Here is a 19,702-nt window from a genome sequence, read left to right as displayed (position 1 = left end):
TATATTTTATTAGTAGTAGTATTTCAACCACTCCTCCTCATCCCATCCCTTATTTTCATTCTTTTCTACTGTAGTCATCATTTGGGTTCTATTACTATGCTTCTTAAACTCACTGTAGTGCAAGACACTTTTAAAAAATATTCCATACTTCTACAATATACAAAAAAAGTGTCATTGCAATGTGCTTTACATGTTTCTAAACACTAATTCACTTTTTATACTTGTCTTGTAGCTAACTCTCAACAAGCAGTTTTCAGATAAACTCTACTCGGTGGGTCTACACTTTAGGTAGCATGTAGTATATTATTATATCTTGCATATTCAGTGAATGATTATTTAAAAAATAAAGTTAAAAACAGAATTGTTCACTCTTATTTCTTTCACAGTTATAAATGCTAATTCCATGCAATTTGCTTAGAACAGAAGTCTATGAACAACTTTTTGAATTCTTCCTACTGGACTTACTCTTGCTTCCTATTCCTTATATAGTTTATGGTTAGGTAAAATGTGACTTAATTATGATTACATGAATTATTTTATTCGTTTATATTACAAATACATCAATGATTTTCACACTTCTGTGTATTATGTTTGGCATTTATGTTATAGCAATTTCATTAAGCAACTTCAAACTTTAATATAAAAACTAACAGAAGATAGCTATTGTCAGTTTTGCAAATGTAAAGAGTCCCTGTAAATTATTTGTTATAAGAGAATCCTTAGCTATTGGCTAAATGACTGTTGGTATTGTTGGTGGAGTATTTCTTTGGATGAACTTCTATTTCCACATTCTTAAAAATAATCAGTAATTGATCATAAATTCTAATAATAAATATTACTTCATAGTCTCAGCTAATTTTTCTGCATTTTCTATGTAATTTATTACTTTGAAGAGTCATTCTTATTTGTCTTGGCATTTATGAACATAGTATTGATGGCAGCATTAGATATTTAGTATGATTTTTATTTTGTTTATGTCAACATAATTATATCTCAATTTCATTATGATTTAATATAAAGGTTGAATTTGTAATAGACAGTATACTGCAATATTTATAAACTAATTGAATTGTACTTTAAAATAGCAATATTTAATTTTTAAGCAAAAAAGCACAACAGCTTTTCTCTGAATGTTGCTACCTTTAAGTTATTTTGCATTATTTGACCTCAAAACAACTTGAATTATAGCCGAGGCAGAAGATAATAATGTGACTACACAACTTTTCACTTTTCCTATATTTCTTTTAAGACAGTACCATTATATTATGTAGATGAGTATGCACATGCATATTTTGTAATTATTTTCGTAGATAATATAATTGAGCCAGCTTGCTTCAGATTGTTCTATGACCAAATGTGGTAGCTAACCAACATCCCATCAAGGTTAGCTCTTCTTGGGTCAAAACTAGAGTCTGAAATTTTTAAATGGTCTCTTCTAGCTTTTGAGTTCTAAACAAACTTGTGTCTCTCTCTAACAGAGAGATTACGAAAATTATAGTTGTGAGTTTGTTATCCACTCACTTGTTCTTTTTGTTTGTTTGTTTGTTATTTGCTTTGGGTTTGGGCATTTCAGCCTGAGAATAGACAGTTTAAGATTTGACAAATGCCTGGAGGGAATATTGCACACAGAATTTTTGGCTTACTTAATTTGAACTTGGAGTGTTAAACTTCTAGGCAACCCAAATTCTAACTTATCTACCCCAATCTTACATCTCAGCAAGACCTCTGCAAGTCAGTGGCCCCAGGTTTACCTTAAGCCTTTATTCCCTGCTCTGTGAACTAGCAAATAACGCAAGAGAAAAAGCAGTGGCAAATCTGAGGCTTACTTTCTCATGTTTTCCTTGTCTGTGGGATTTTTTGTCCACTCCATCCTGACTGACTTAGTTATTCTCCAATCCTTTTCAACAATTGTTTTGTTGTTTTCTGTTAAGGGATTGGTATAATTATGTACTTCAGAATGGTAGAAATAGAAGCCTATGTAGTAACTGAATGCCTAGCTTAAACAAGTCAATTTAAGTTTCACTAATTTTCATTTTATTATCTTCAAAATAATAAAATGAAAATGTTAGGGCACTGACCCATAGATATCTAAACAAGAAGCTTGAAACTGAAGGAAAGTAGCCATAATCAGCAGCATTATAGTCACCATTTTCAAATTTACCTACTTCCCTTAACCTTCTTGGCTCCCATTTAATTCTTTTTTTTGTTTTTGCATTTGAAAAAACTCTCAAAAGCCAGTCATATTAGGAACACTCCCCTTTTCTCCAAGTCATTTTTGTTTTTTGACAATCTGTGAGGAATACTCACAATGCACCTTTCCCTCTGGGAAGCATGTCTGTGAAGTAAAACATCTGCCCTTTCATCATAAATATTTCCATGTTTGATTCTAATCCTCTTGTGGTCCAATATGTACACTCAGCTAACTTTTCAGAGGACAATGACTCCAAAGAGTATTTATAAAACTTTCACGACAATTAGTTTAGCAGGACCAACTAGCTACTCAACTAATGTTGCAAAATTACACTAATACTCCACTAAAATGCTGAAATATGAAAAAACATATATGTCACAAAATAATTTTGATTTACATATTTATCTCTGTTTTCTTTTTTCCTCTCCCAGAAGACATAAAAAATTTTAATGAGTTTGAAATCAATTTAAAACTATTCACTGATCAAAATCTGTACTTAGTTACAAACAAGATTTCCAGTAGACACACACCTTTTACTTGTATGAATCAATTTCACTCTTCTGCTATTTGCATAGCTTTTGATTACATTATCCAATATTTATATATTTTATTTTTCTTAACAATATTGCACTAAAACTAATATGTAAAGATTCACTCTTCAATGTAAAGCTTTACTGAATGAGGTATTGCAAAATTTATTTTATTCATTTTTAAATATGTTATTTGCATTCTTTATTTTTTATTATTTTTTAAGTTCCGGGGTACATGTGCAAGATGCACAGGTTTGTTAGATAGGTAAATGTGTGCCATGGTGATTTGCTGCACCTATCAACCCATCACCTAAGTATTAACCCCAGCATGCATTAGTTATTTTTTCCTAATGCTCTCCCTCCCCGCACCCCAGCCCCCAACAGACCCAGTGTGTGTTGTTCCCCTCCCTGTATCCGTGTGTTCTCATTGTTCAGCTTCCACTTATAAGTAAGAACATGCAGTGTTTGGTTTTCTGTTCCTGCACTAGTTTGCTGAAGATAATGGCTTCCAGCTTCATCCATGTCCCTGCAAAGGACATGACCTCAATCCTTTTTATGGCTGCATAGTATTCCATGGTGTATATGTACAACAATTTCTTTATCTAGTCTATCATTGATGGGCATTTGGGTTGTCTTTGCTATTGTGAATAGTGCTGCAATGAACGTAAAGTTCTAGTGCCAAGAGATTGCCTTTCAATATGTCTCTTCTTGCTATTGTTTCCTAGTCACACAGGGTCTGAAATTTGAGCTTTATACTATAGGTAAAAATTTCTGAGGATTCCTTTATGATTTCATAATGCCATTTTTTCTTATAACTAGCTAACTTGTTTTATAAGTGTAATTGTTATAATTCAAAATCAATAACCAATATAAAAGTTGGTAATTAAGACCTATGAGCAGTAGAAAAATTACATATGGCTTAATTTTTATTTACTAATAACTTGTGTTACTGGTAAAATTAGTAAATTTTTAGAATGGAATCGAATAAGTAATGCTTTACATAAATATACTATAAAAACAGTACAATAAATTAAATGTATATTTAATCAATAAATTCTGTTACTTCAGTCTATTGATTAGGACCGCAATGAATGTTCATTTTTGTAGACAAGTAATTGGCATGATAATAGAGAAATATTTTACCATAACATGTATAGGACAATTTAACTTAAGATATACAGTTTTATTTTTCTTACATTTTGTTTTGTGAGAATTTTGCTATGTCTAATAAAAAACTTTATTGTGCTCATCAAAACAACTCTGCTTGATTTGCAGTGTTGTTATGATATTGAGACAAAAGAAAACAGGTCTATTATAAAAGACTTGTTTATTCTTCAATGAAATACCGAAACTTAATTCTGAATATAAAAAAAGACTTCTTCGAGTTAGCAATGACATTTATTTAAAAGTAATTATAATTCATTATGTCAGACTTAAAGAACTGTGATTAAGCAATATATTGTTTCTCATTTTGTCTATTGGTCTATTTATATCATTTATGTATCCCAGACTGCAAGATAAATGTGGGCTGACCACATACATGGTAAAACAGATAAATAAATTTTGAATTTAAATTTTTGGGAAAACTACTGCTAGGCAATGCATTTAACTCTAGTATTTTAGCATTCTTTAAGGTTCTTAAATTATACTGTCCAGTGATAAAAAATTTCAGGATTTTGGTTAAGGTCATTTTCACTGTCTATAGGTACTATTAGTACAAATCATCTGCAGAATGCCTTACATTTGACAACATTTCGTATAGGTCTAATGTAATCAAAGCCTCATAATGATTTTATTCCATAGGTGATGAAACATGTTCAAGGAAATGAAAATTTCTATGAATAAGGCAGATAAATTGGATGAATAAAGAGATATGAAACCATGCAAGAGAAGCAAGGTTCATGTGCAAATACTAAATTGTTCACAGGATATCTAGGATGATGTACTGTGTTATGCACTAGGAAAAAAAAAATGAAAAACTCTGAGAGGTGATGGGCTCAGTATAAGCTAAAGAAAGAGACAACCCTTGCCATAGCATGTCAGCTGATACATTCACTAAATCATTCATTTGCTAATCTATTGTGCATCTGTCATTGAACTGGGTATACAGTAACCAATAAGACAGAGCCTGTCTGTGTGCAGATTATATACTAGTGTGGTTAATATTATTAAATAAAAATAAAATAATGATCTATTATTATTTTATGTTACTAACAAAGACAAGTAAGAGGTTCTCAGAGGCAATAACTGGGAAGATACCATTTAGTCCCAAAATAAAAGATAAGAATGATATAGATGGAAGAGTGTTCCAGCATATACAGATGACCTGAGTGAAAAAAATAGTAATTTGTATCAGAAAACAACTTTTCGGTGGGGCATTGATGATTGTAAAGGACACAGTAAGTAGAGTTGATATAATTAAGAAGATCAAAGGATTTTGCTTTGGAGATGGTTGAGCTGAGATATGGAGGAAGAGTAACTAAGCAATGTTAGAGGGATAAGAAAGGAGCAGTCCTTTGGAGGAAGAGGCCAATATGCCTAAAAGACCCCTGCCTGAAGTTGTACAGGTAGAAACAGAAATATGAAGTGAAGTTTTTGGGCAGGTGGTTTAACAAGAGAATGTTTGTCCTGGTAGGTAGGATGCTGAGAGTGTGTAGGGCAAGGCTTGCTGGAGACAAGCAGAATGCATTTGAGTTGAAGTTGAATTCCCATTTCCACACTAGGAAAAAAAATATGGGTTCTCAGATAAATCCTCCATATAGCCTATTAGGTTCTGAAGTTTTATCACTGTGGAAGATGGTGCTTTATTTATTCTGGTAGCAAGTAATTTGTTTTAAAAATAAAAATGCATGGCTAATAAGTGCTAATATAGGAATGCAAATTCTAGTCTTTTCATCATATTACCATTTTTCCTATTCTATTCTGCATAAGTATGTAATCAGTTCCTCCAGAGTATTGTTAAAATATTCCTATATGAAAAATATTGTGTTCTGTTGAAATTAAGTCAGGTTGAAGTGAATCTTCAGAGCCTTCTGTTCCACTCATTTATATAGTTAACTCTGGGCAGAAGGAACAGCAAAGGTAGAGTCAGAGATGTAGTGTTTTTGAAAAGCTCGCTAAATTCTGGCAACTGCAAGTGTTTCTCTCTTTCTCTTCTTTTACATTGTCCCCACTAGTCCATCTGACATCTGTGTCTCTGACAATTGTGATTGGGATGAGACTGACATTAGCCAGCCCCAACTGCTGTTACTCCCTTGGCTTAAGGATGATTTTGGAATCCATGCAAATTCCACAGAGTATCTCTCAGGCATGTGAAACTGAAAAGATGCCTGAGGATGTGGTTAAGTCATTTGATGGTAGTCTTCTGAATACCTGGTGCCCAAATTTTTGCTACTGAGATCCCTATTTCTTCCCCAGTTATGTTTCCAATGAACTGGATATTCATCTTCCTTATTCCTAAGAGGTGTACATTATCATCACAAAGCCTGGAAGTTATAATTAATCAAATAGTTTTTGTGACTTGTAAAACTTCTGAGAGGAATAGTAATATTTAGCTGAAAAGTCATATAATGAGAATATGAATGGGGAATTGCTTAGCATGCTAGGAGTATAATTTTTTTTTAATTTAGTTTTTGGTTTCATTGTAATCTAAAGATTACAAATTCAGTTTTCTACAGGGATAGACAAGTAATTTAAATGTTTAACAAAACAAAGTGAAGGGGAAACTAAAAATATCATTCCCCATCTCAAGATATTAAATTGCAATATTTGATGCCAGCTAGATAAAACATATTCTTACCTTGAATTTATGTTATTTTGTTATAAATGTATGTTATTTATATAATACTCTGTAACTGTCATGTAGATCATGGGTAAACATCAACTGGGATTAACAAAGCAATTTTTAATCATATTTATTTGGTTGCTTAAGCATTGCCACATGTATTATATTCATTAAGCACTAAACATTCCTTGCGGCTCTTTTATCAAAGGAAGGAGTCTATTTCCCTTAGTCTTGAATCTGGATTTCATTTAGGACTTACTCTGGTGAACAGAATGGGGCAGACATTATATTGTGTGAATTCCAGACCCTAGAATTCAAAAGGCCTCGAAGCTTCTGTGCCTACTCTATGAAATTCCTCCCTCTACCATGTGAGGCAGGCTGGGCTAGTATTACAAAGTATGAGAAATCACATTATAAACCAAGAAGGCAGTTCTCAATCAATTTAGAAAGCTTATTTTGCCAAGGTTAAGGACACGCCTGTGAAAAGCCTCAGGAGGGCCTACCACATGAGCCAAAGGTAGTCACGGCACAGCTTGGTTTTATACATTTTAGGGAGACAGAAGACATCAATCAATATATGTAAGATGTAATTGTTTCAGTACAGAAAAGTGGGACAACTCGAATAGGGGAGGGGGCTTCTGGGTCAGGGGTAGATAAAAGACAAATGATTGCATTCTTTTGAATTTCTGACTAGCCTTCCAGTGAATATGTGATTTACAGGAATAGTCCCTTATGCCTTAATCTGGCTTAGTGAAACAATAAGGCAAAGGAAACAATCAGATATGCATTAGTCTCACATAAGCAAAGGGATGACTTTGAGTTCTGTCTGTCCTATGTCCACAAGGAATTTCTTTGTGGGCAAATTGTGAGGAAGATATGAAGCTTCTTATCTTTGTAGCTATGTTATTTAGGAATAAAATGTGAGGCAGGTTTGCCTTACATAGTTTCCAGCTTGACTTGCCCCTTGGCTTAGTGATTTTGGGGTCCCAGGATTAATTTTCCTTTCACAACATGGAGAAAGCCTCAGCCATCAGCCAGCACCAAGTCTCCTGACGTGAACACCTTAGACCCTTTAGTCTCAGACTGAAATAGCATCTGAGGAACCACAGTAGAAACCTAGGAAAGAACCAACCAAGTGAACCCAACCCTTCCATAGAATCATAAGAAATAACAAACTGTTGTTGTTTTTAGCAACTGAGTTTTAAAGTGGTTTTCTTATTTTCTAATTTTTATTTTATGTACAGGGATACATGTGCAGATTTGTTATATAGGTAAATTACATGTCACAGGGGTTTGTTGTACAGATAATATCATCACCCAGGTAATTAACACAGTACTCAACAGTTATTTTTTCTGATCCTCTCCCTTCTCCCATCCTCCACCATCAAGTAGTTCCCAGTGTCTGTTTACGCCTCCTAATATCCATGTGTTCTTCTTGTTGAGCTTCCACTTATAAGTGAGAACATGCTGTATGTAGTTTTCTGGTCCTATGTTAGCTTGCTTAAGATAATGGCCTCCAGCTCCATCCTTTTTGCTAAAAAGGACATTATCTCATTGTTTTTTATGGATGCATAGTATTCCATGGTGTATGTATACCACACTTTCTTTATCCAGTCTGCTGTTGATAGGTATTTAGGTTGATTCCATGTCTTTGCTATTGTGAATAGTGCTGCAATGAACATAAGCATGCTTGTGTCTCTGTGGTAGAATGATTAATATTACTTTGGGTATATACCCAGTAATAAGATTGCTGGGTCGAATGGTAATTCTGTTTTAAGTTCTTTGAGGAAATGCCACACTGCTTTCCACAATGGCTGAACTAACTTACACCTCCACCAGCTGTGGATAAGTGTTGATTTTCCTCCACAACCTTACCAGCATCTGTTATTTTTTGACTTTTTAATAATAACAGTCATTCTGACTGGTGTGAGATGGTATGTCATTGTGGTTTTGATTTACACTCTAATTTTTAGTGATGTTGAATATTTTTTAATATATTTGTTGGCCACATGTATGCCTTCTTTTGAAAAGTGTATGTTTATGTCATTTGCCCACTTTTTAATGGCTTTTTTTCTTGTAAATCTGTTTAAGCTCCTTATAGGTGCTAGATATTAGACCTTTGTCAGTTGCATAGCTTGCAAATATTTTCTACCATTCTGTAGTTTGTCTGCTGACTCTGTGGATAGTTTGTTTTGCTGTGCAGAAGTTCTTTTCTGTACAGCAATAGATAAATAAGATGTTATTTTTAGAATGGATTAGAGAAGTTGAGATTAAAAGAAGGAAGAGTTACAGTAATTCAGGCAAATACGAGACCATGAAAGGCTCAGAGAAGAGAGCCAGATGGTCAAGATGGTCTAATTGATAGGGTTTGGTGAAACGGAATGAAGGAGAGTGATGTGCTTTAGGGGATATCCAAGGTGGTTTCATTTTAAAAAGTAAGGAAAACAGAAAATATTGAGAAGGCAGCTGCTTTATGTGACAAGAACATTATATTTGATTTAATTCCACATTTGATGAGATTGGATGTCTATGGGACATCCAGTTGGAGATATATAGTAACATCTAGACCACAGCAAGAAGACAGAATTAGACAAACATGGACTCTAATCCTAACTCTTCAATTGGCTTTTTAAAAGTTATCACCGTACCTGTCTTACTGTTTTCATATGTATAATATAAATTATAAAGACACTGTTTTACTGAATGGTTTTTGTTATATAACAGCTTTACTGATGTGTAATTCATAAAGTATACAATTCAACTATTTAAAGTGTATAATTCAATGTTTTTTCTTTTTATCATATTCACAGAGTTGTGAAACCATGACCACAATCAAGTTTAGAATACTTTCATTACACTCCCCAAAACACCACATCCATAAACTATTCGTCAATTTTTCCTCTACCTTCCCCACCTAGGCAATTGAAAATTTACTTTGCGTCTCTATGGATCTTCCTATTCTTCATGTTTCATGTAAATTTAATCACATAACATGTGGTCTTTGGCTGCTGGCTCCTTTAATTTAGCAAGATTCATTTTGTTGTAGCATGTATCAATACTTTATTATTTATTATTGCTTAATATTTCATTGTATGGAGATATAACATTTTACTTACTTTATTGTATGGACATAACACATTTACTTACTTGGTTGTGGATATATGAGTTGTTTCCATTATTTTTAACTATTACTAAGAATACTGCTATGAACACTGTTGTGCATTTTTGTATGGACATGTTTTATTTTCTCTTTGACATATACTTAGGAATGGAATTGCTAGGTCATATAGTAACTCTAAGGTTTGGATATTTTTATTTTTTTATTTTTATTTTTATTTTTTGAAACGGAGTCTCGCTCTGTCGCCCAGGCTGGAGTGCAGTGGTGCAATCTCGGCTCACTGCAAGCTCCGCCTCCCGGGTTCACGCCATTCTGCCTCAGCCTCCCGAAAAGTTGGGACTACAGGCACCCGCCAGCACGCCCGGCTAATTTTTTATATTATTAGTAGAGACGGGGTTTCACCGTGTTAGCCAGGATGGTCTTGATCTGCCGACCTCGTGATCTGCCCGCCTCGGCCTCCTAAAGTGCTGGGATTACGGGCGTGAGCCACGAGCCCGGCCAGGTTTAGCTTTTTAATGAACTTCCAAACTGCTTTTTAAACTTTCTTCACCATCTTACAATTTTACCAACATCATACTAGGATTTCAATTTCTCCACATCCTTACTAACACTTGTCTTATCTGTCTCTTTTTTAATCTGTCTTTTAAATTATAGCCATATATGGGTGTGAAGTGGTATCTCATTGTGGGATTGATTCGCATGTATCTAATAGCAATGATGTTGAGCATTTATCCATGTGCTTATTGGTCATTTGCATATATAAGTATTTAAAAAATCATAAGCTCATTTGGGATTGCCTTATTTACATATTTACTATTGAGTTGTCAGAATTTAGAATTCAAATCCTTTATCAGGTTTATAATATGCAAACATTTCCTCAAATTCTGTGAATTATGGTTGCAGTCTTGATGATATCCTTTGAAGAACAAATGTTTTTAATTTTGATAAAGTCAAAATTTCTCTTCTTGTTATTTGTGCTTTTGGTGTGATATCTAAGAAGGCTTTGCTTAATCCAAAGCCATGAATATTTACTAATGTATTTTTCTGAGTTCTTTATGTCTTAACATTTTGGTCTGTAATACATTTTGAATTAATGTTTGTATATGGTGTGAGGAAAGGTTCCAACTTATTTACATGTGCTTACATTGTCCAATCATTCATTGAAAAGAATATTCTTTCTCAATTGAATTTTCTTGGCAACCTTGTTGAAAATCAATTAATTGTTAATATAAGGGTTGATTTATGGACCATCAGTTCTATTCCCTTCATCGATATGTCTGACCTTATTTTGGTACAACATAATATTGCTAGTAGTTTTGAAATAGAAAGTAACACTCCTCCAGTTTTTTTTTTTTCTTTTCTTTTGAGACAGGGTCTTCTTCTGCCAAACAAGGCTGGAGTGTAATGGTGCCATCAGAGCTCACTGCAGCCTTGAGCTCCCAGGCTTAAGCAATAAACACCTCAGCCTCCCAAGTAGCTGGGACCACAGGCATGCACCACCGTGCCTGGCTAATTTTTAAATATTTTTGTAAAGAAGAGATCTCACTATGCTACCCACATTAGTCTCAAACTCCTGGGCTCAAGTGATCCTCCTGCCTAGGCCTCCCAAAGTACTGGGGTTGCAGGGATGAGCTACTTCACCAGTTATCTTTTAAAATATTGTTTTGTCATTCAGGGTCTCTTGTAATTCCATAAGAATTTGAGTATTGACATTTACATTTCTTCACAAAGCTGTCAGAATTGTGATAGAGATTGAATTGAATCTGTAGATCACTTTGATGAGTATTGTCAACTTAACAATATTAAGTCTCATAATTTATGAATATGTGATATTTAAAATTAAATTAAGCCTTAATTTTTTTCAGCAATGGGGTACAGTTCTAAATATACAAGTTTTTCATTTCCTTGGGTAAATTTATTTCTAGATATTTTGTTCTATTTTATTCCTTTGGAATTATTTTCTCAATCTTACTTTTGACTGTTCACTGGAAATAGTTTATTTTCATATATTGATCTTATGTCCTGAAATCTTTTCAATTGTATTTATTAGTTGCCAAAGATATTATTCGTTTGTACTAGACATTTTAGGATTTTTCAAATATAAAATTAGGTTATTTTCTCATAGGGACTATTATATTGTTTTCAGTTTTAACTTATGCCTTTCTTTTCTTTCCTAACTGCCCTGGCTAGTGTTTCCTGTATAATGCTGTGTGTATGTGTCATGTGTTCTAATAATATGGCTCACAGCATTATTTGATTTTTTTTTGATATGGTAACAACCTTACATTCCTTGGGTAAATTCCCCACCCCCAAGTTTTGGTGCATAATTCTTCTTATTTATTGCTGGATTTGATTTGGTAATATTCTTCTGAGAATGTTTTCTGTCTATATTCATAAGAGACATTGGTTTGTAGATTTATTTTCTTACCATGTCTTTGTTTGAGTTTGGTATTAAACTAATTAAGCCTTATAAAGTGGGTTGTGAACTGTTCTCTTTGTTTCTGATTTTTGAAAGAGTTTGTGAAGAATTTCTATTAATTTTTCATCAAATGTATGCTAGAATTCACTTCTGAAGTCATCTGTATCTGGGTTTTTCTTTGTTGTAATTTTTTTTTTTCAATCACTAATTCAATCATTTTCCTTGTAGGTCAGTTCAGATTGAGTATTTATTCCTAAGTCAGTTTTGTTAATTTTGTCTATTTTTCACTTTCTCTAAGTTATCTAATGCTTACAATATTGCTTTATAATCTTTAAAAAATTATATAAGAACAGTAGTAATGTTCTTTCATTATTGATAGTAATAATTTGAGTTTTCTCTCATTTCTTGGTCACTCTAGCTAAATATTTGTAGATATTTGCCTTTACAAAGGACAAATTTTTTGTTTATCACTTCTTTTTGCTATTTTATTGATTTTCACACCAGTATTTGTTGTTTTCTTTCTTCTGCTTACTTTGAATTCAGTTTTCTCTCTTTTTCCAGTGCCTTAGGGTAGAAGTTTAAATTATTAATTTGCTACATATCACAAAACAAAACAAAGTATCATAAACGAGTATCAAAACTAGTATCACAAAACAAAGTATCACAGCCTAACATTTCTGGAGGCTTCAATTCTAAGATCAAGGTGTTGACAGCATTGGTTTCTTCTGAGGTCTCACTCTTTGGCTGGTAGATGCCTTTTTCCTGAGTCTTACATAGTCCTCCCTGTGTACCTGTCTGTATCCAGTCATATTGGATTAGGGTCTGCCTTAATGATTTCATTTCATCTTTGTTACCTTTTTAAAGACTATAAATACAATCATTTTCTGTGGTAATGGGAGCTAACACTTTAACATGTGAATATTGAGGGATACAAAATTCACCCCGTAATAATTTGAGATCTTTCTCTTTTTTTACAGAGGCATTTACAGCTATAAATTTCCCTCTATGCACTGATTTAGGTGCAGCCCATGACTTTTGTTATGTTGTCTTTATTTTTATTTATCTCAATGTTTTCTAATTCCTATTGTGATTTCTCCTTTGAACCATTGGTTTTTTTTATTAGTATTATACTTAACTTGTATATATCTGGAAATTTTCCAAATTTATTTGTTATTAATTTCCAATTCCCTTATGTTATGGACTCAGAGCATACATTGTGTGATTCAAATCTTTTAAATTTTATTGTCTTATTTTGTGGCCTGGCTATGGTCTATCATGGAGAATGTTCCATGTACACTTGAGAGAATGTGTATTTTGTTGTTGTTTGGTGTTGTTTTCTATATATCACTATGAGATCTAGCAATTAGATCTAGTTGGCTAATTGTGTTATTTAAGTTTTCTTTTCCCTTGTTGTTCTGAACAATTTTTCCATTCCTTATTGAATATTTTATATTTGTGTTATTCAGAGTTCTCTAGAGAAACAATATATTATCTATCTCTTATCTATCTATCTATGTATCTATCATCTCCTTCTTTATATCTTTCTCTTATTCTAGCCTATTGTCTCACATGAATATGAAGGCTGAGACATCACACAAGCTGCTGTTTGCAAACTGGAGACCCAGAAACGCTGGTGGTGTGGTTAGTAGACCTGAGAGCCAGAGAGCCAATAGTGCAGAATGAGGAGAGCGAAAATCACCTGGTGACCATTGAACAGGACATGAGACAAAAACTCCTCATCTGAGGAATTTAGAAGAGAGCAAAGACCACCTGATGACCATCAAACAGGTCATTTGGAGGCAAAACTCCTTATCTGCGGGAATTTAAAAGTACTTAAACTTCCCTAGCATCTAAAGTCAGCATCTGGTTCCAGGCCTCTTTTCAACGTAAAATTTATAACTAGAATTTCTATTCATCTCCAGAATGCCATGCCACAACTCATTTTGCAACCCATGCTTACATTAAGGCACCAAAATTACTACAAATGTAATCATGTATCATGACAAACCTGACTAGTGTGGTCCAAATTATCCTCAAGTTTCTTCCTGAAGGTCCATAAATGCTCCTAAGGAAAATCCGCCATGGCACACTCAGTCCTCTCATGCAGAGGTGCCCCACTGCACCCTTTTGCAGCGTGCTTTCTAATAAACTTTCCTTTTTCAAACCTATACTGTAGTTGGTAAATTCTTTTTCAACCTGCGAATTGGCCAGTTCCTGATGCCAGGGCTCTGATGCTTCCCCTGGCACAGAATTCAGTCTGGGCTTGAAGGCTGGCCTTCTGGATTCTGGGTTTGGAAACACCCTCACAGACACACCCAGAAATAATGTTCAACCGGCTCTCTGGACATTCCATGGCTCAGTCAAGTTTAACACAAAATTAACCATGATACTTATCGAAGTCTTCAACCACTATTTTTTTTGTCTATATCTCCCTGTTAATTTTTGCGTCCTGTACTTTGCGACTCTGTTGTTAGATGAGTGTATATTGATAGTATTTATATCATAATTAATTCACCCTTTAATCAATTTATGTCTTTTTTTTTTTTTTTTTTTTTTGAGACGGAGTCTGGCTCTGTCGCCCAGGCTGGAGTGCAGTGGCGCGATCTCGGCTCACTGCAAGCTCCGCCTCCCGGGTTCACGCCATTCTCCTGCCTCAGCCTCCCGAGTAGCTGGGACTACAGGCGCCCGCCACCACGCCCGGCTAATTTTTTGTATTTTTAGTAGAGACGGGGTTTCACCGTGTTAGCCAGGATGGTCTCGATCTCCTGACCTCGTGATCCGCCCGCCTCGGCCTCCCAAAGTGCAATTTATGTCTTAAACATCTTTTGTTTAAATTATACTTTTGTTTGATGTTAGTATATCCATTTTAAGTTCCTTATGTTTGCTGTTTGCATGATATAGAGTTTTGTATGTCTCTGCTTTCAAGCTATTTTTATCTTGTGGCTAAAGTATGTATCCTGTAGACAGCATATAGTTAGGCCCTATTTTTACTTATTTATCCTGGCAATCATTGCCTTACATTGAACTTTTTTGGATCCATAATTATTAATGTTATTATTCATATAATAGATTTACATCTACCAATTAACTTTTTTTCTTTGTTTTCTATCTTTTTTGCTACTCTGTTCTTCTTTACTGCTTTCCTTTGAATTGTGATTATTTTCTACTGTAACATCTTAATTCTTTAGTGCTTTTATCCTTTATAATTTTTGAATTTTTTCTTAGTGGAGTAGCAGAGGAAAAAGTAATCTTTTTCTAACCACTATAAGATCATGGCTAGTATCTCTACAACAAAAGACAGATTGACAAGAGAAAAGCATAATAAATTTATTTTACCAAAGTTTTATATGACAGAAACTGGGTGTGATGGCTCTTGTCTGTAATCCCAGCACATTGGAAGGCTGAGGTGCACGGATCACTTGAGGCCATGAGTTTGAGACCAGCCTGGCCAATATGAATATGGCGAAACCCCATTGCTACTAAAAATAAAAAAATTAGCTAGGCATGATGGTGCATGCCTGTAATTCCAGCTACTTGGGACACTTAGGCATGAGAATCACTTGAACCTGGGAGGTGGAGGTTGTAATGCGCTGAGATCACATCGCTGCACTCCAGCATGGGTGACAGAGCAAGACGCTGTCACAAAAAAACAAACAAACAAACAAACAAAAACTTTATGTACTACAAACATCTTGAAAAATGAAGATCAAAGACCCAAGGAAAATTCTGTATTTTTATAGTTAGGTTTACTGAAGAATGAACAGTCACATAAATGTGCGATTGGACAAAAAGAGTATGATCTAACAGTAATAAAGAGGAGGTAACTTAGCATGGCCTGTTTGCTCAGATTCTTCTCTGTGTCTCTGTGTGTTTATTCTTTTCCTCTGGGCATAAGGCAGAACACCTCTCACATGAGGGTCTTCAGGGGAGACAGGAGGCACAATTGTTTTTTTATAATCTCAGGGGAGCAAAACAAAATAAAGGCTCAGAATGACCTTTCTGCTTATTCAAAGGTGCCAGGTTTTAGGGTGTCATATTCTGAGCCCCAGCAGTGGCTGGTCTAGAGTTTATTACATTCATCTTATCTTGTTAGAATGTACTTCAGATTTATATTAACTCTAGTGAGAAACCAAAATGTGGAGGCCTTACCCATATAGAGCTCTTTTTCTCCGTCCTCCTTTTTGTGATATCGTTGCTATGCATATTCTATCTACCTATGTTAGAAAGCCAACAATATATTGCTATAATTATTAGTTTATGCAATTTTGTCTTTTAAAAAACAAAATAAGAAAAAATAAACACATATTTGTTGAGTTCTTTATAGTAACCTGTTTGTTTGAAATTTTTGGTTTTCTTCATTTGTTTCTCTGTCATCTTAGCTGACAGTGGTTTTACCAGGGCTTTCTTTGACTTTCTCTTTCCTGATGTCACTGTTATGCTGTCTGCATCATAGCTCACTATATCATACCCAACTGTTAGGCTCCATTTAGTACCGATTATTTTACCGGTTGTTTTAAAAAATGTTCTGCTATATAAATTGTTTCAAAGCCTAAAACAAATAATTACTGCCACCTTTGTTATTACAGGTTAGGCCAGTAAAAGACTGGGACCAGTCTTGGAGATTTATTTTTATACCACAGGAGGTTTTTTTTTTTTTTTCTCTGTTCTTTCTCTAATTGTCTCTGGTACCCTAGCTGGCCTAAGGTTTCGCTGTTTCTCCCACTGGGTTGTCATAGCCCTACTAATTGCTTGCTAAAGAAGTCTCCATTGTTTCTATGAGTACCTTTGGTCTTGAACTTACTTACACTGTTTTCCAACTAAAGTCAGCTCATTTGCGGAGAAGTTGGAGCTCTGTTCTTAAGGCCAGCCTCTTCTCCTGGGCACTATCTCTGAATTACTGATCCAGGAATGGGGGTGGGAAAGCATCACGCTACTCTCAATAGGACACCTCTGGTTTTTTTTGTTCTTGTTGTTGTTGTTGTTTTTTGAGACAGAGGCTCGCTCTGTCACCCAGGCTAGAGTGCAGTGGCATGATCTCGGCTCACTGTGACCTCTGGCTCCCGTGTTCAAGCGATTCTCCTGCCCCAGCCTCCTGAGTAGCTGAGATTACAGGCACGCACCACCACACCTGGCTAACTTTTGTATTTTTAGTAGAGATGGGGTTTCACCATGTTGGTCAGGCTGGTCTCGAGCTCCTGACCTCATGATCCACCCGCCTCAGCCTCCCAAAGTGCTGGGGACATCTCTGTTTTCTAAGTACGGTGCTAGGCAAGGGTGGCAGCCTCTCATCTTCCTCATATCCATTTTCCTCTTTATGAGTGGTCTGGATGATGATAAACGGCCCCAGTGTTCTCAGTCTGCTATACTTGGGGTATAGCCTGCTGTTTAATCCAAGGTGCCAAGTAGAGGGAAGGAGCAACAGATTTCTTAGCCACACACTTGCCTGGAATTTAGACTCTTCACCAAAAACTGTGTAGATTAAAAATTGTAGGATTTCTGCTTCTACTGATTAGTAGCTGAGGAAAGCGAGAATCCCATTTTCATGGCCACAGTACCCAGAATGGTGTTTCTATTATTCCAAAATGGGAGATGGGGGAAAGAAAGAGTTGGTAGGTTACGGCTCAAGCACACAGATTTTCCTTGTTCTTACCAAGATTTACTATATTTTAGGGTATTTTTTAAATAATGTCTATTAGTTGGTTTTATCTGCTCAGGATAATTTCCAGAGACTTTATTTTAAAAATTTTTAACAGACATTGTTGTTTCATTGGCATATGGGTCCACGAAACTCCTCACACCGACATTTCCTTCTCAAAGTCCATCCTCAAAGTGTGATGTAAAAAAATTAAATGCTATTATATAGAATTATACGTGTGTATATATATGTGTGTATATATATAGATAGATACATGCATATATAATTTATATTTTATTATATTATTAATATGTATAACGTATTAATAATATAACATATACAGTGTGTGTATTCAAGAGAAAAATCTTGGCTAGAAATAAAAATGTGAGATTTCAGTCATGAGAGTGATGAAATCACACAAAAAGTCTTCAATATAAGGTAGCCAGAGAAAAGTCCTGTTTCAAAATTAAAACTAGCAAGAAATCTTTAAAAATTCTGTTTGCCTACTCTGTCTTTTTTCCTCCAACATTTTTTTCTATAGTCAGCGTTCATTTGCAATGCTATCTAAACTATCACATTTTATACTACACATAAGAGCTAAATGATTTTCATGATATTCTCTTAAAGGAGCTCTATTGTTGATGATAGCTAAAAAAAAACACAGAAAACATCTGCTCATCAGAATTTTGAATATGTTTCTTATCAAATCACAAAATGAACACTATTAAGACCTCTCAGTGTTGTTTATGACCAAAAAAATAGAATGCTAAATATAATATGGATATATGTATAAATGCAGTTGTCCTCATATGTTTTGGTTCTGGCTTCATAGAAAATACTAATAGAAAATGGTAAGTTATTGCTTCTCAGCCTTTTGAACTAAAATCAAGTGAAAATAGTAAGTATGTTTTGAAAAATGGTGATCACACCACTTTAGTCAGTCCTGGAGTTTAAATAACAGCCTTGGGCAGTAAAAGTTATATCTAAAACCTGTGATCCAGCTGCTTCCTTTCTTGTAATGGACTCTGCAACAATATGACTTTCATAAATATTATAGCAACTGCTTCACCTTGAAGCCGTTGGACTTAACAACATAAGTTAATGGAGAAATAAAAAAAATGCTGTCATATCTGTATTATGTTATGCCTATAGGGTTCAAACAAAATGAGATTAAAACACTGCAAGTTCAGGATATTTTGGCCAATTATTACTAAGGTTTTCAATAAATAGTGTCAACCTCAAAATAGAATACTTGGAGAAATAGGATAACTTTCCAAGCGTGTCACAGAATTATAGATTAAGAATAGGGAAGAAACACAAGGATATCAATGATTATTGAATGTTTCAGAAAAAAAAAATTATTGCCCTACAATTAAAAATTCATTTTCTGGGTCCTGGTATAGTAGCTTCTATTAAATCAACCAGTCCCTTCTGCAAATAACTATAAATTATGAGAAATCACAACCAATTGAGGGCATTGCAGAGTGAACAAGAATAGAAGGCCATTGGCAGAGAAAAACGTACTGGGAGAGTTACCAATCTGTCCATTTCTGCCTGAGGGCACAACCCAATTGTGGGCTGGTTAAATTCCAAATGGAAAAACTGTAGTCTTCTTTGAAGAACCAAATAACTGAATCTGAGATGTATGCAAAAAGGGCAAACTTTGAAACAGAGAAAACTGCAGAAAAAAGCAACTCTTTGCATAGTCTCTGCTAAAATCTCTGTCTGATCTTTAAAGTATGCATTCATAGTTACATTCCTAGCAGCACAAGTCCGGTGAAAATAACTGATATAAGATTTTAGTTTAGAGTCTGAATGTAGCTTTTACTAACTGTGTGGGGTTTTTTTTAATTTAATACAAATAACTTTGAAAAACAGAATCCAAAGTCTTCAAACTTTACTATTCATAATATCTAAGACAGAATACCAATTTCTATGCATATAAAGTAACAGCAAGTGTGACCCATACTCAAGGAAAATGAAAATGAAGGCCAACCCAGTGGTGACTTTGGTGTTAGAATCAGT

The sequence above is a fragment of the Pan paniscus genome, chromosome 22 (assembly GCF_029289425.2).
Source record: "Pan paniscus chromosome 22, NHGRI_mPanPan1-v2.0_pri, whole genome shotgun sequence".
NCBI lineage: Eukaryota > Metazoa > Chordata > Mammalia > Primates > Hominidae > Pan > Pan paniscus.
This window is presented reverse-complemented; position numbering follows the sequence as displayed.